The 18662-nt window shown below is 38.0% G+C and overlaps 1 protein-coding gene across 2 annotated transcripts in view; it reads right to left on the minus strand.

Annotated features, from left to right (window-relative positions):
* Window positions 1–18662, minus strand: part of JMJD1C (jumonji domain containing 1C) — a 330412-nt gene that overhangs the window by 167687 nt on the left and 144063 nt on the right. The window lies entirely within an intron of this gene.

An 18662-nucleotide genomic window follows, 5' to 3' on the forward strand; every position in this document is an offset into this window, starting at 1 on the left:
CTACTTGTGCCATATCCAGTATGGAAACAAGTGACAAAACAAATAAAGATTGGCATGAAAAGGAGAAGCTCTTTCTTGCTGAGACAAGTAATTACCAAAATGGAAAATGAAATAAAGTTTTAGGCCCTGGCTGGTTGGCTCAGCGGTAGAGCGTCTGCCCAATGTGTGGAAGTCTTGGGTTCAATTTCCAGCCAGGGCACACAGGAGAGGCGCCCATCTGCTTCTCCACCCTTCCCCCTCTCCTTTCTCTCTCTCTCTCTCTATTCTCCTCCCGCAGCCAAGGCTCCACTGGAGCAAAGTTGGCCTAGAAGCTGAGGATGGTTCCATGGCCTCCACCTCAGGTGCTAGAACGGCTCTAGCCGCAACAGGGCAATGCCCCAGATGGGCAGAACATAGCCCCCTAGTGGGCATGCCAGGTGGATCCCAGTCAGGTGCATGCGGGAGTCTGTCTGTCTGCCTCTCCCCAATTCTCACTTCAGAAAAATACCCCCCATCCCAAAAAAGAAGTTTTAGTACTACTTTACAGCATATACAATCACTTCCAGGTAGAGTAATGAATAAAACTGTATGGCAGTAAAAAAACAAAGATAATCCAACTGCAAAAGGGGCAAAAGACATGGAGAAACAGTTTACTGAAGAGGATACATAGATGGCAAATAAGCACGTGAAAAGATGTTCAATATCATTAGCCATCAGAACAATATAAACTAAAATCACAGTGAGATATTATTTCATCATACCAGAATGACTAATTTAAAAAAATAGTGATGATATTAACTTCTAGCAAGACTGTAAAGAAACTCGGTCATTCATACATTACTACTGATAAGAATGTAAAACGGTTTATCCACTCTGGGAAAGATTATGGCAGCTTCTTATAAAAGTTGCCATACAACACAGCAATTGCACTCAAGCATTTATCCCAGAAAGAAAGATAACCTATGTAACACAAAAAACAATATGTCAATGTTCACAGCACCTTTATTTATAATAGCAAAATAACTAACAACAACCCAAATGTCCTCCAACAGTGAATAATTAAACTGTGGTACATCCATGCCATTGGAATATAATTACTCAACAATAAAAAGGAACACACTACCGATGCTCACAACCTGAATGAAACTTAGGGAATTATGCTGAGTGGAAAAGCCAAGATTAAAAGGTTAAATACAGTATGATTCCATGATGGAAAATCAGTGGTGGTCAGGAGTTGGGAGAAAAAGTGAGCATGGTAACAAAAAGGCAGCAAGACAGATACTTGCTATGGATTTGTTCTGTATCTTGATTGTGGTGGTGGTCACATATAATCTACAGTGATGAAATCGCGTATAATACAATACACATATATACACATGCACACACAAAGAATACATGTAAAACTGGTGAAATCTGAAGAAAGTTGGCAACTGTATCAATGTCAGTTTCCTGGCTATGATATTATACAATAGCTGTAGAAGATGTTTCAATTAGGGGAGACTAGGTACCTTGCTGGGTTTCCCTGGGTCAACCTCTTTCCCTCTCTGGGTCTCAGTCTCCTCATCTGTACGTGGACCCTGATTCCTCTGGTTTCTTCTAGCCCTGCACATACAGAGGTGTTCTTTTCTAAGCCAGCGGTTCTCAACCTGTGGGTCGCGACCCACAGGTTGAGAACCACTGTTCTAAGCCAAGTGTGAAAAAATTCATCTTAGAATACAGATGTACTACAAGAATTCCACTAGAAAGAAAGGCAGAAATGGAACAAACCCAGGAACCTAGTCTATGTCCCCAAATTCCTGTCAGACTGCTCACGGCAGAGTAGCATTCATGTGGCTCCAAAGACCATTCAATAATGTGAATGAAAATCAATGAGAAAAATAAAAAAAATGTTTATGTGAAGTTCTAAAACATGCAGAATGAAACATTATTTAATGATATATCAGAGGTGGCAAAAAAATACGCACTTAGTTGAAGAACAGTAGCAGCTGCAATGGAAAGGGGTATATTTGCACTGGTGATACTATATTTCATGAGACAGATAAATGGTCCAAATACTATAAGAAACAATAAACCAATACAGTCCAGTCGTAGGATACAAAATCAATATACAAAAGTCCACTGCTTTTGTATATGCCAATGATGAAACTTCGGAAAATGAACTAAAAAAATTTTTTTTACAATTGCAACAACCAAAAAGTACCTAGGAATAAACTTAACAAAGGATATGAAGGACCTATACACTGAAAACTACAAAACATTATTGAAAGAAATTAAAAACGACACAATGAAATGAAAAAATTATCCATGTTCATGCATTGAAAGAATCAACGTACAAATTAAATGCAATCCCCATCAAAATCCCAATGTCATTTTTTAAAGAAATAGAACAAAAAATTACCAGGTTTGTATGGAACCATAAAAAACCCCAAATAGCCAAAGCAATTCTGAGGAAAAAGAATGAAGCTAGAGGTATCACACTACCTGACTTCAAGTTGTACTATAGAGCCATGATAATCAAAAGAGCATGGTATTGGCAGAAAACAGACATACAGACCAACAGAACAGAATTGAGTGCCTAGAAATAAATATGTATAAATCATCTTTGACAAAGGAGCCAAAAACACATGACGGAGTAAAGAAAGCTTCTTCCATAAACAGTGCTGGGAAAATTGGAAAGCCACATACAAAAGAACGAAACTTGACTACAGTTTGTCCCCCTGCACAAAAATTAATTCAAAATGGATCAAAGACCTAAATATAAGACCTGAAACTATAAATTACACAGAAGAAAACATAGGTACTAAACTCATGGACCTTGGTCATAGAGAACAATTTATGAATTTGACCCCAGAGGCAAGGGAAGTAAAGGCAACAATAAATGAATGGGACTATATCAAACTAAAAAGCTACTGAATAACAAAAGAAACTGACAACAGAACAGGCAGCCAACTAAATGGGAAATGATATTGGCAAATAACAGCTTCTATAAGGAGTTAATATTCAAAATATATAAAGAACTCAAAGCTCAGTAACAAGCAAACAAGCCAATTAAATAAATAGGGAAAGGACCTTTCAAGACACTTCTCCCAGGAAGAAATACAAAGGCCAACAGATACATGAAAAGATGTTCATTTTCACTAGCTATTAGAGAAATGCAAATCAAAAACTACAATGAGATACCACCTCACACCTGTTAGATTGGCTATTATCAACAAGACAGGTGATAACAAGTGCTGGAGAGGCTGTGGAGAAAAAGGAACCCTCATCCACTGTTGGTAGAAATGTATAGTTGTACAACCATTATGGAAGAAAGTATGGTGGTTCCACAAAAAAATTAAGAATAGAACTATCATATGACCCAGCAATCCTTTCTACTGAGTATCTACCCCCCAAAATTGAAAACATTGGTACGTAAAGACACGTGCACCCGATGTTCATTGCAGCATTATTCACAGTGCCCAAGACATGGAAACAACCAAAGTGTCCCTCAATAGAGGATTGGATAAAAAAATCTGGTACATATGTACAATGGAACACTACTCCACCATAAGAAATGGTGACATTTATGACAACATGAATGAACCTTGAGTACATTATACTGACTAAAATAAGTAAATCAGAAAAAGCTAAGAACTGTATGATTTCACACATAGGTGGGACATAAAACTGAGACTTATGGACATAGATAAAAGTGAAGTGGTTACCAGGGGTAAGGGAACATGGGGGAAGGGTAAGGGGATGTGGGGAGTTGGGATGAGGAGGGGGTGAAGGGAGTCAAGAGGGACAAATATAAGGTACAGAAAATGATTTGACTTTGGGTGATGGGTGTACAACATAACCAACAGTTCAAATGCTATTGAAATGTTCACCTGAAACCTATGTACTCTTATTATCAATGTCACCCTGTTAAAGTTAATTTTCTAAATAAAATTTAAAAAGAGGTACTGAGGTGTTCTTATTTTTTAAACCAAACAAAGAATTCTTAAATTTTCATTTATGAAAGACACAATTAATATGGCCTTAAGGGTCAGGGTGGGGGGAGAGACCATGAAATGGAAATGATTAGCCTTGTGAAATAACAGTGCAACAAAAATAGCTCAAAGAAACCAGTATTTTCTGACCTCCCCAGACACTTTTCTATAGCTTTATATTTAAGATTACTACCATGTCTGAAATCAATATATTTTTGCTTTGGTCTGATAACCCAGAACAGGGGTGGTCTGATGCAGCCATGCAATTATCTATTGTTAGCTGGCTCTTACGAAAACCTGCTATAATTTTGCGTTTTCCTAAATAGGAAGAGAAGGCACCAAAAGAAACTGTCAGATTCAACATTTCTATTATGTTTAAGTTCGCATTTGCTCAATTCCACATTAAAGTTTCCTTTAAATCAGTGGTTCACAAACCTAACTGCACATCAAAATCATCAGTATAGTGTTTAACCTGATGCTCAGTTCTAGTGTCATTTTAAATTACTTAAATCAGAACCTTTGGGGGTTGGGCCCAGGCATGAATGTCTGAGGATATTTTTATAAATAAATTTTATTTTAAGATAATCGTTTTCATTCCTTTACATGTTGTCTGTAGTTGCAACAGAGACCATGTGGCCAGTAAAGCCTATAATATTTACCTGGCCCTATACTGAAAATGTTTTTCAAACCAATTGCATGCACTAGGGCAGCACATATATCTCAGAAAATTTCATGATGTAAGCAACTATATACTAGTTTTTTCTTATATTGTTTTCTCAACTTTTTCTCACTCTTAGACATAAGATTAAAAACAGTGAGTGATGAAGAAATACTGCTCTAATTAAACTTACTAAGAAATAAGGCTTGCTTTTTTTCTTTTTTTTAGCTTTCCTTGAGGGAACAAATAATAATGGATACAAATAATAATATTTAACAAGTTCTTGATTTCTCTTGCAGCACAACAGCTTAACTTGCCTGCTTTTAAGTGCACCTTTGTACTGTCAACTCAGTAGATGGACAATATCCTTAAGGGCAATAATGGTACCTGCAGAGAAATGACAACTTTGTCTCATATTTGCAAGTCCTTCTCTCATCAGTCCTAGGTTAGACCCTGTCCAGCCATGCAGGGGTGTTGGTTTATGAGTGCTACAGCAGTGGGCATAATGAATCATTTACCAAGTGGACATAAAGACACACCAAACAAAGTAACTTTAATAATTGACTTGGATGGCTAGCAACTAGGAAGTGGATTTTAGAGAGATACTCAAGGTTGAAAAGGTATTTTTTAACCATTTTTTGTAGATTATGAAAAGGTAGGGTTTTGCTCCCTCTTCAAGTCTACTCCTTCCACATAGTTATATCCAAAAAAGCACTTTTCCCACTTCCCTACACATCTCCCCATTAAAACAAAAACAAGGATTTATGTCTCACTCCTCAATACATGTAAAATTTATACAAAAATATCTTCTATGAAAATGATTTGGAATCTGTACACTTAATACCTAGCAGCTCTCTTGAGATATGAATCCCATCCTTTGAGTTGTGGGGGGTCTTATTTTCTCCAAATAAATTTAACAAAAGAAAGAAAGAAGGGAGGTGCAGCCATGCCTAGATTGGCTCAAGCTCATCGGCCCTGGGCCCTGAGGATGGCTCCAGAGCCTCAGCTTCAGGGGCTAAAAATAGCTCAATTGTGGAGCAACAGTCCAAAAGGGCGAGCATTGCCCTTAGGGGGCTTGCCAGGAGAATCCCAGTAGGGCCACATGCAGGATTCTGTCTCTCTGCCTTCCCTCCTCTCACTTAATAAAAATAAAAAGAGAGAGACAAAGAGAAAAAGAGAGAGAGAGAGAAGAGAGGAAGGGAAGGAAGGAGGGAGGGAGGGAGGGAGGGAGGGAGGGAGGGAGGGAGGGAGGGAAAAAAAGAAGAAAGATCTGCATATATAAAGGATGAAAAGGTAGTAGAGGAATGAAGTAAAAGCATTCCAGGCTGATTTAATGATTGGAATAGAAGCAGAGTTAAATAATATATAAGAAATTGTGTGACCTGTGGCGGCAAAGAGGATGAAGTGTCGACCTGCAATGCTGAGGTCTCCAGTTCTAAATCCCAGGTTTGCTGGGTCAAGACACATATGAGAACCAAGTTAATGGTTCCTGCCCTTCTTTATTCTTCCTCTCTCTCCCCTCCCCTAAAGTCAATGAATAAAATCTTTTAAAAAAAAGTATATGAAAATTATAATTTTTAACTTAAGTAAAATATAGACTGATGATGTACAACTGCCAAGGTTGGTTGGTGACTTCATTAGTCTTTCTATTGTCATTAATAGAGCATAAACATATATATATATATAAATATAAGCATAACAAATTTGGTCAATATATATCATTTACATCACTGTTCCACTCCAATTAATATCTTAATTTGAATGGAAAATCTAAAATCGTTAAGATATTTAAAAGAAAATAGGGAAAAAACCTTTGTGACCAAGGGTTAAGCAAAGCATTCTTAGATATGACACCAAAATCTGATGGGGGGGCACCTGATAAACTGTATTTCCCCCAAATTAAAAACTGTTGCTACTGCCCTGGCTGGTTGGCTCAGCAGTAGAGCGTCGGCCTGGCGTGCGGGGGACCCGGGTTCGATTCCCAGCCAGGGCACATAGGAGAAGCGCCCATTTGCTTCTCCACGCCCCCCCCCCCTTCCTCTCTGTCTCTCTCTTCCCCTCCCGCAGCCAAGGCTCCATAGGAGCAAAGATGGCTCGGGCGCTGGGGATGGCTCCTTGGCCTCTGCCCCAGGCGCTAGAGTGGCTCTGGTCTCGGCAGAGCAATGCCCCGGAGGGGCAGAGCATCGTCCCCTGGTGGGCAGAGCTTCACCCCTGGTGGGCGTGCCGGGTGGATCCCGGTGGGGTGCATGCGGGAGTCTGTCTGACTGTCTCGCCCCGTTTCCAGTTTCAGAAAAATACAAAAAAAAAAACAAACAAAAAAAACTGTTGCTACTGATTTGGAGAAGATATTTTGCAAGTAACATCTGAAAAAGGACTTATATCCAAAGTTATTTAAAAAAAAATAAATCTCAATTCAATAAAAATTTTATTTTTCTTTTTTCGTTTTCCCTATTTTCCAAGTGAGAGGAAGGGAGATGGAAAGACAGACTTCTGCATGTGCCCTGACCAGGATCCACCCGGCAGCCCCCATCTGGGGCCATACTTGTAACCCCTATCTGGGGCCATGCTTGTAATGCCTGAGGTGGAGGCTCCACGGAGCCATCCTCAGCACACAGGACCAATGCACTTGAACCAACTGAGCCATAGCTGTGGGAGGGGAGGACAGAGAGAAAGAGAGAAGGGGAAGAGAGAGAGAAAAAGAGAAGGGAAAGGAGGGGTAGAAATACAGATGGTCACTTCTCCTTTGTGCTCTAACTGGAAATCAAACCCGGGACATCCACATGCCGGGCCAATGCTCTACCACTGAGACAAATGGCCAGAGTAAAAAACAATTTTTAAATGAACAAATGATTTGCCTGACCATGTAGTAGCACAATGGTTAGAGTATCAACCTATTATACTGAGGACCCAGGTTTGAACCCCCGAGGTTGCCAGCTTAAGCCTGGCTTGAGCATGAGCTCAACAGCTTCAGCATGGGGTCGCTGGCTTGAGAATGAGATCATAGACAAGACCCCATGGTCGCTGACTTGAACCCAAAGGTTGCTGGATTGAAGCCCAAGGCCGCTGGCTTGAGCAAGGGGAAACTGGTTCAGCCGGAGAACCCCAGGTCAAGGCACATATGAGAAAGCAATCAATGAACAATTAAAGTGCCACCAATATGAGTTGATGCTTCTCATCTCTCTCTTCCTGTCCGTCCCTGTCTTTCTCTCTCTTAAAAACAAATAAAAATAAACAAATAATTTGAACAGAGACTTCTCCATAGAAAATAGAAAGTAAATAAGCTCACTGAATAGACTACAACGCCCATTACAACAAATGAAAAACAAATTAAACCATAATGGTATAATACTACTACAGACTTAATAGGGTGTCTTAAATGAACCAAAAACCAACTCTTACAATACCAAGCGAGGATAAAGAGCAACTCAAAATTCTCAAATATCTCATGTGGGAATTCAACATGGGAGTGCTACTGTGGACAACAATTTGTCAGGTATTTACAAAATTAAACATTACCTTACTATATGACCTAGTAATCTTCCTCTGAGGTATCTATCTGTCCAAATGAAATAAAAATTTATATTCATACAAAAACATATATATCAATTTTTAGGAACATTATTCATAATTACCCTATACTAGAAACAATTAAAGTTATCTTTCAATGGGTGAATGTATAGACAAACTGAAATATACCCATTCAATGGAATACTCTTCATTAATAAATGCAGCTACTGTAATTACTGATGTATGAAATAGCATGGCTGAATCTCAAAAGAATAATGCTAAATGAAAGAAGCCAGCCTCAAAAAATTGCATTTATATGACATTCAGAAAAAACACAAAAACTATTAACAAAGGACAAGGGGTCAGTAGTAGAAAAAACCTGACTACAAGGGGCAGCAAGGACATTCCTGAGAGTGAAAGAACCATTCTATGTCCTCATTGTGTTAGTGGTTACATGAGTCTATGAATTTGTCAAAACATATTAAACTATATGTAAAAAAAAAGAATTTTACTATATATGTTTTAAAAATACTTTTTCCCCCTCAGAAGTTATACTCAGGTATTTGTAAAAGTAAAGCTATTTACTTTTATATAAAGGGGATAGGAAAGAAGTACATACAGAATAAAAAGAAATGGATCCAAATCTTAGTGGCAGTTATTTTGGTGAAATATTAAGTATGACTTATTTTACTCCTTACAACTTTCTGTATCTTTCAATAATCCTAAATTGGACTTTTATTTGTTTTATAATCAGGAAATTAATGCCATTTAAAAAAGTAGGATTAGCTAGTTACCTCTTATAAAGTTTCTTTAAGTAGCTGACATACAAGTAAAAAAAGCCATGAAAAGAAAAAAATAAAAGAGAAATCAAATGAAGATGAGACACTAAAGCCTGTGATCAATAATAGTCTATTCGTATTTCCTTCTACTTTGCTACTATTTTTAACTTTAAAGTATCACAGAATATATAATCCCTTCTCCTTCAAACCATAATTTAGCTCAATTAAAATACCATTTTAAAAACTAGTTAGCCTGGCCTATGGTGACGCAGTGCATAGAGCATTGACCTGGAATGCTGAAGTCCTTGGTTCAAAGCCTCGTGCTTGCCTTAAGGCACATATGGGAAGCAACTATGAGTTGATACTTCCTACTCTTTGATATATGAATTTACTAGAAATTCCAACTGCCCTTTGATTGTCTCACCTGGCTGCCTGACCTCACCCTTACTTACTGGATAATCGCCCCTGAGGCAGAAGAGTTCCAGAAAAGCTGATCAACCTCTCAAGGAGAAGTGTTCCAGGAAGCAGAAACCGTAAAACCGTAAAAGGGAACATACCAGAACTTTTGACTCAGTACCCCCTCAGGCTCTCCCAAACCCTATAAAATTTGACTCATAGTCTGTAACTGGTGCTCTTCTCCCCCTGAGAAGTGCCCAGCAGGGTTCCTTTCTTCCTTTCAATAAAACCTGTTACTCTGGTCTTTTCGGACTCCCATTCCAACACTCTTTCCCTATCTATCTCTCTTCCTTCTAAAATCAACTAAAAAAAAAAAAACTAGTTAAAAATCACCTGCTAGTGAAAACATTAGTTTTAGGAAAAAGAGGGATTCCAAAAATTTTAGGATTGCAGACCAATTGTATTTTCACACCAAAAGTAAAGTTGACCCCTGAAAGGTAACATTTTCAATAAAATTTTACAATTCTACAGTATGGAATAAAGGGAACAAATAAAAACTGTATTTTTATACAAGTATATAACTATTATTCAATCTCTGATTTAAGTATTTTTCATAAACAAACATTCAATCAAAAATAAAAGAAATGTTTTCTTAATTGTCACTAAGAAAGTCATAGAGGTCAGACAGTAAACAGATGCTTGAAAAAACATTTTTATAGACTATACATTCAAATGGCTCTCAAAATATGTAAAATATATAGAACAATATACATAGAAAATTTCATCTCTTTTATCCCCCTTATCTGTATCTATCCTCCAAACAAAGACTCCAATCTGAAACATGCAATAAAGGTAACCACAATTACTGGTTTCTTATGTATCCTTGTCAAGTTCATTTATGTGTCTATAAGTAGATACAAACATGTATATATTTTACTCACCTATTTTAAACTCTTCACAAAAAGTATAAAACTATAAGTAGAACTCGACATCTTTATATCACTTAATGAGATATATTTAATTATTAAAATGAATAATATAAGGTTAAATAAAAGTCCTATAATAAAATGTTACACATATATTCACAGATTTAGGTTTCAAGGCTGTCAGCAACACTGATGTAAACTGTATTAAGAACATGTTGGCCCTGGCCAGTTGGCTCAGTGGTAGAGCGTCGGCCTGGCGTGCAGAAGTCCCGGGTTCGATTCCCGGCCAGGGCACACAGGAGAAGCGCCCATCTGCCTCTCCACCCCTCCCCCTCTCCTTCCTCTCTGTCTCTTTCTTCCCCTCCCGCAGCCAAGGCTCCATTGGAGCAAGGATGGCCCGGGCCCTAAGGATGGCTCCTTGGCCTCTGCCCCAGGTGCTAGAGTGGCTCTGGTCACAACAGAGCGACGCCCCAGAGGAGCAGAGCATTGCCCCCTGGTGGGCATGCCGGGTGGATCCTGGTGGGGCGCATGCGGGAGTCTGTCTGACTGTCTCTCCCTGTTTCCAGCTTCAGAAAAATACAAAAAAAAAACAAAAAACATGTTAATGATTTATATAAATGTAAATGAGAAACAAGACTTACTGGGAGTTAGCTAAGGTTGCTTGCCTATCTCCAGTAAAATATTAATCTCAATGAGATCCCAAACTCCTTTTTCAAATGACAATCCCAAAGTTTAACCTGCCTATAATTAATTAGCAAGTGAACAAATTACCTAATTTAAATCAAGGACCTCCATTTTCAGCACAGCAGCTATACTTAGGTGAAGTGGTTAAAAAAACATACAAGTAAATAGAGAAAATATATTTCAACACCACATCAATTCTCACCCCCTGTGGCATAAAGAAGCAGAAGAAAGTCCTAGGAACACCCAAATAAGAAATTCCAGAAACTGCCATGGAATTTTTCTTGTGTGCAAATTTGATCATAGAATGGAAACAAAAAACATTCTATTCTCTAAGGTACAACAAAGCCTGAAATCTTGTCACCTTCAACTTTATGACTTCTTGTAAAAATATTTTTCAATAAGGAAACTATATTTGTTAATTTGAGCCCAAGGCATCTGCCCTGAAATTAGCATATTAAAAACAAATATTTTCAAAAAAAAACCAACAAAAAAAACAACAAATATTTTGAGTTTTACCAAAATAAATATTAAGATCTAAAACCTATTATTAGTCATTTTTAAGCAAAGCAAATTAAGCATTGCTTACCAATGATAACAATGTTAAGAAAACATTAAAAATGTCATCAGCCTGACCAGGTGGTGGCGCAGTGGATAGAGCGTCGGACTGGGATGCAGAAGGACCCAGGTTCGAGACCCCGAGGTCGCCAGCTTGAGCGCAGACTCATCTGGTTTGAGCAAACAGCTCACCAGCTTGGACCCAAGGTTGCTGGCTCCAGCAGGGGGTTACTCGGACTGCTGAAGGCCCACGGTCAAGGCACATGTGAGAAAGCAATCAATGAACAACTAAGAAGTCGCAACGCACAACGAGAAACTAATGATTGATGCTTCTCATCTCTCTCCGTTCCTGTCTGTCTGTCCCTGTCTATCTCTGCCTCTGAAAAAAAATAAAAATAAAAAGATTTCCTTCTTTAAAAAAAAAAAAAAAAATGTCATCAAAGTATCAAAAAGTCTTGGCAGTTGAGCAAGACATTCTAAGCACATATCATTTGATCAGGCATGAGAATTCCTAAGTGTCATTTACTCAGACCATGAGACTATAAAGATGTACTAGCTGTTTGAACTAACTAAGATTAGCAGAGAGCTAACAGCATGACTAACAAAAAACTTTATATACTACATAGGTATCACGTTATTTCTTAAAACAGTTCAATGAGTCAGGATAGCCTACGCTTGAATCCCATTACCTACTAGTCACATGCTGCAGATCTATATGCGAGCTGATTACCTCATAAACTTAAGCTACCTCATCTGCAAAATGTAGATGATATGGATGTTGTTAGTTGTAAAGACTTAAGTAGATGACACAAAGGTGGTTCACAGAGCACCTGGTATGGAGCAAAAAGTTATCAATAATGTTTTTGTGTTTTCATATACTATATGTCAATGATGTTCAAAGATGCTCTAGTACTAGGAAAAGAGAAATACAAATATTAATAAAACACCATCAGTTCCTGTCCTGAAGAAACGTAGAGAAGGCAGGCAATGATAACTCAAGGATTCATGTAATGCTGAATTAAAAAAAACAAAACTGTTATACTTACAAAGAGGATTCTCTGATTGCAACCAATAGAATTCTTGAAATGAAAGTAGTGTATGAATTATTCTGGATTTGTAAAAATTTAAAAAGCAGAGATAGATAAAAGGTTTTATAGGTGAAGAATAAACATAACAAAAGAATGGATGTGTAGCCCTGGCCGAGTTTGGTTGGTAGAGCATAGTCCCAAAGTGCAGTGGTTGCTGGTTTGATTCCAGGTCAGGGCACTACAGGAACAGATTAATGTTCCTATCTCTCTCTCTCTACCTCCTCCTTCCTCTCTTGCTGAAAGAAAGAAAGAAAGAAAGAAAGAAAGAAAGAAAGAAAGAAAGAAAGAAAGAAAGAAAGAAAGAAAGAAAGAAGTATAAAACCTTATAGTATTTCTGGAAGAGCTGAAAATAAGCAGTTAGGTATAGATAGAATATAGCATTGTGGGAGGTACAGGGTAAGGATAATAAATTTAGTAATATCCTAAATTCACTAAAATAATAATTCACATATTTCAGGCAGTAAAAATTAAGGTATATAGGAGCCTCTAAATAAAAGTATTATTTAACAGTTTAGTGTTTGTTCTTTTAGGTTTTAAATTTATTTTGTTGATTTTTAGAGAGGGAGAAACAAAAACATCAGTCTGCTCCTGTGCGAGCCCTGACCAGGGATGGAACCTAAACCCCTGCGTATCAGGTCAGTGCTCTCGTCACCTGAACCTCTGGCCAGGGCCAGTGTCGAGTTTAAAACCTTTGACATTCTATTGAATGTGGGCAAACTTGAGCTGAAGTTCATAAAGGTTTGGGGAAAACAATTACAGAATGCAAGAATTTGCTCAAAGCCAGTGTACTAACAAGGCTTACTCCTCAATACCCTGAAACTACAAAAGGCTAACTCACCACATGTTGAGATTAAGAAGAAAAATATAATTCCTCACCCCTGCCTTTTTATATACTTTTGTGTGTCTCCAAAGAAAATTGGGTTGGTATGGAGCAAATATAGCTTTAAAAAAAAGTCTTGAGAGTTGTAACCACAAACCAGCCCTCATATGGACACATCAGTGGTTCTCAAAGTGTGCACCAGGGTGCACTGGTGTGCCCTAGAAGATTTCCAGGTGCGCCCTGTGGTATTTCAGAGAAATATGTGCCTGTTGGGGACCAAAAAACCAACAGGGGTTTTGGAGTCTAGATTTCTGGGGGACAGAGGTGTGGGGAATTGGCTATAAGCTGACAGTTTGCCCAACCCCTCACCTCACTTGTCTGATTAGGTTGCAAAAGGCTGTTAAACAGCTGTGGTGCTGGATTGTTTACACTACCCCTCATGTTCTCTGGAAAGACTGGAGGCAAGTTTCTTCTATCCTTTGTTTGGTGTAAAATTAAGATGATATGTATGGTAGGGGTTTTCTGCACTCAACACAAGAGTAAAAAGAGAGGAATTCTTCAATGTATTGACAAAGAAATGAGAGTTTGCCTTTCAAATATATGCCCAAACACTGAAGAAATTGCTAGGACACATCAGGCCCATGTTTCTCATAAACATAAGAATGAAAAAACTTAACACATTCATGCCGGGACTTGCTGAATTTACTAAATCTTACTGAGAATATATCTATATATATATAAAAATAACTTTTTTATCATTTTATTTTTTAACCCCTTTTTTATGAATTCTAAAAAGCATAACTCAAAAAATGTAAAAAAAGTTTTTTAATGTCAGAATATTTTAATTTTGTCATATTTTGTTTAATTACCATAAAAGCATGCTTGGACTTTGTATTTTTTTCTTGAATATTTGACTTATTATATTGAATAATATATTTCTCAGAAATTTGTATATAGTGTGCCTACAATTATTTGTAGGATTTTAAATGCACTCTGACTTCAAAAAGTTTGAGAACCTCTGGGATACATTCTCATCACCTTAGTGATACAAAAACTTCCAAACGTTTAACTTAAAGGGGCCTTAAGACCACCATGATGGTGCCATCCCACATATATGCCAGACTCAACAGCAACTCCTCTATGGAGAAATCTACCTTCATTCTAGGCCTCAATATATTCTCATAAAACTCCCCAACCATCTCAGCCTGGAAAAGGTATGTGTGGGAGGAAAAGTAAAAATTAATTAAACACAAGAAAACAAAGTAACGTAATAGAACCAGCTGAGACAGTAAACAGGACAAAATTTAGAAATGACAACTGACAGATGCAGATTACCACAGCATAATTATAAATATTATATGTTTAAAGAAATAAAAGACAATTTTAAACTGAGGAAAAAAGATTTTTTAAAGTGGGTAAGCAGAATTGGAAAAGAACCAAATAGAACTTGTAGGTATAAAAAAAAAGAGAGTTGAATGAAATTTTTTGGAAAAGCAATGGGTGGATAAAAGCTTATTTGATACCACAGAAAAAAACAGGTAAACTGGAAGTCAGGTCATGAGAACTACAACACAGAAACCAAGCAATAAAACAGTAAAAAACATACAGATATGTAAGAGAATGTGAGGAAGCTCACCTTAAATCTAATTCAGAGTTCCACTAATTGAGGACAGGAGGTCCAACACTAAACAAAAACAACCATAAGCCAATTTCCATGGGACACGCAGTTTACTTAAAAAGGCTGACATATATCTAATAATCACACAAAACATACCTAATGAAATTAGTAAAATTTTAGACAATGGGTTTTGAGAACTTCTCCACAAAGACATTAAATAATTTGAGATATGAATCAAGTTAAGTAGGCAAGTGTTCTAAGCAAATAGTACAAAGGCCTAATGAGGCAGCAGAAAATAAGGTATATTTTTATTTTTAAAAGACTTTCTTTATTCATTTGAGAGAGAAAAGGGGGAGGTGCAGGAAGCATCAACTCCCAAAATATGGTATTTTTTTAGAACTCAAAGAAAATGATAGGGATGGGCTATGAAGAACAATGGGGCACAAGGGGGCAGAGGTGGTTCTTTTTTTTTTTTTTTAATTATTTGTTTATTTTTTTAACAGAGACAGAGAGAGTCAGAGAGAGGGATAGACAGGGACAGACAGACAGGAATGGAGAGATGAGAAGCATCAATCATTAGTTTTTTGTTGTGCGTTGCGACACCTTAGTTGTTCATTGATTGCTTTCTCATAATGTGCCTTGACCGCGGGCCTTCAGCAGACCGAATAACCCCTTGCTGGAGCCAGCGATCTTGGGTCCAAGCTGGTGAGCTTTTGCTCTAACCAGATGAGCCTGCGCTCATCTGGTCTCGAGCCTGGGTCCTTCCACATCCCAGTCCGACGCTCCATCCGCTGTGCCACCGCCTGGTCAGGCCAGAGGTGGTTCTTAACACTCTAAGAGCAAGATCATGTAGTCTGTTAATCCGATAATTTGGATTTCCTAAAATTAATGAGAAAACACTGAAGAACGTTAAGTAAAAAAGATGAAAAATTAAATATTCATTTAGAAAACATATTCACAATAATTGACTGCCTCTTTTTGGTAACCAAAGAACATTGGGAATTCTTCTTAAATCCATTAGCAAATTAATCTTTTCACAGTAATCATAACTACAACAAGTGACTTAAGAAGATCATTATAAATCTATTCTCCCAGCAATGGAGCATGTCCCTCATGTCACTAAGTGAAAGATGAGAGAAAGGTAATTGTCAGGTACCTTTCTATTGAATATTTTCTTGTATGACAATGAAAATAAAATTTTACATTTTTAATATGCTTGACTTAAAACCCTTCACAATTTTTTCACTATTTTGACATCTTTGCTCTCTATTTTTAAATTACCGATTGTATTACTGCTCACAAAAATTAGGGGATCAGGGAACGTGCAGATACTGCAGTACTTTCAGCCTTTTGTATGGTGCACTTTCAACAATGAAATAAAAGTTGATTTTGCATCTCATCTGCATAATCAAATAACTATCTTGTCATTTGCTTTGGTGATGTTCTTGTTCGATAGAAAATATCAAGTGCTTTTTTTATCACTTCATATTCATTTTGAAATATCCTCTTAATTTTTGTGAGCAGTATATATTATTTACTGTGTTTAGCTGTATATTCTAAATAACTATTTCTCCATTTTAACCTATTACACTTTTAGTTTTAATATATTTTTAAATCTCTGGACTGTATAATATTATGTTACACCTGACCTGTGGTGGTACAGTGGATAAAGCTTCAACCTGGAATTCTGAGGTCGCCAGTTCAAAACCTCACGCTTGCCTGGTCAAGGTACATACAAGATGCAACTAGTATAAGTTGTTGCTTCCTTCACCTTCCCCCCACCCCCTTTCTCTCTCTCTCTCCTCTCTCTAAAATCAATAAATAAAAAAAATTGTTTTTTGGTATTTTTTCTTAAGTGAGAAGCTGGGAGGCAGAGACAGACTTCCGTATGTGCCTGACAGGGATCCAGCAAGACCACTAGGGGCAATGCTCTGCCTATCTGGGACCATTGCTCTGTTGCAATTGGAGCCATTTTAGCACCTGAGGTGAGGCCATGGTGCCATGCTCAGTGCCCAGGCCAAGTTGCTGCAGTGGAACCATGGCTGTGGGCGGGGAAGAGAGACAGAGAGAGAAAAGAGAGGAGGAAAGGGTGGAGAAGCAGATGGTCATTTGTCCTGTAGACCCTGACTGGGAATTGAACACGGGACATCCACACACCGGGCCGATGCTCTACCACTGAGCCAACAACTAGCCAGGGCCAATAAATAAAATGTTTAAACAAAAATATAGTAATATTATGTTTCTATTTCATTTATACAACTGAGATGAGCATGCTAATCATTTTTATATAAACTTGTATGTTCTACTTCTAGTTTTAAAAATAAGTACACTTTTAGTTACCTTTCACATTTAATTTTATTTTATTTTATTATTATTATTTTTTGTAATTTTCTGAAGCTGGAAACGGGGAGAGACAGTCAGACAGACTCCCGCATGCGCCCGACCGGGATCCACCCGGCACGCCCACCAGGGGCGACGCTCTGCCCACCAGGGGGCGATGCTCTGCCCCTCCGGGGCGTCGCTCTGCCGCGACCAGAGCCACTCTAGCGCCTGGGGCAGAGGCCAAGGAGCCATCCCCAGCGCCCGGGCCATCTTTGCTCCAATGGAGCCTTGGCTGCGGGAGGGGAAGAGAGAGACAGAGAGGAAGGGGGGGGGGGCGGGGGTGGAGAAGCAAACGGGCGCTTCTCCTATGTGCCCTGGCCGGGAATCGAACCCAGGTCCCCCGCATGCCAGGCCGATGCTCTACCGCTGAGCCAACCGGCCAGGGCCTACTTTTATTTTTTTACATTTACTTTATCTTTATTTTTCAGAGTATTTTCTATGCAAATTTTAAATTTCTTAATCTATTTTATGATTTCTTATTCTTTTAGCTATTTGTATTAATCAATAACCTTTATTCATTTTTAAAGTTCTAATCTAATTATAAATATCTTTCAGCATTTTGAGAAAAATGGATTTTGTTAAAAGAAAAACAAAAGCAAGTATTTCTCTAATTTATCTCACATGTGTTGACCTATATTTACCTTTTTATTTTAAAATAACACTGGGAAAAAATTTTTTTTTTCATTTTCTGTTGCATAAGGTTTAAGAACTTTTTCTATATATTTCTGCATCGCTGATTCCAAATCTGAAATCCATTTTTTGGTGCATGCTCTAGATTTTATGCAATTTTAATTTCTTTTTGTTACAGTTAATGGCATGCATTGGTTTTTAAATTGGAGTTAAAGGGCAACGACTCTTGGATTGAACATAACCACAAGGCAATTAATGTTTTACAAACATCACTTTTACATAATTGTAGTTGTTTTTAAATGTAAAAAATTATCTGATTAAAACACCCTCTTATTTTGTTTTAAGATTGAATCATGGCTTCTTTGAGTAAGCGTAAATGTAAGGATAGTCTTAACACCTTCTGTTATTTATGGGGCCATTGCTCTGTTGCAACCAGAGCCATTTTAGCACCTGAGGCGAGGCCATGGTGGTGCCATGCTCAGTGCCCAGGTGTGGACAAGGCCCACCGGGGGTGAGGATGACGGAGACACAGAGACCGGACTCCGGAGACCAGGTTCAGTGATGCAGATCTGCTTTATTCAGGAAGTAAGCTAGCTTATATACACAGGTTCAGCCTATAGGGTGTTACAACATGTTCTTCAAAGCCAATGGCTAAAAAGATCAGGGAGC

This window comes from Saccopteryx bilineata, chromosome 9 (genome assembly GCF_036850765.1).
Source record: "Saccopteryx bilineata isolate mSacBil1 chromosome 9, mSacBil1_pri_phased_curated, whole genome shotgun sequence".
Lineage (NCBI taxonomy): Eukaryota > Metazoa > Chordata > Mammalia > Chiroptera > Emballonuridae > Saccopteryx > Saccopteryx bilineata.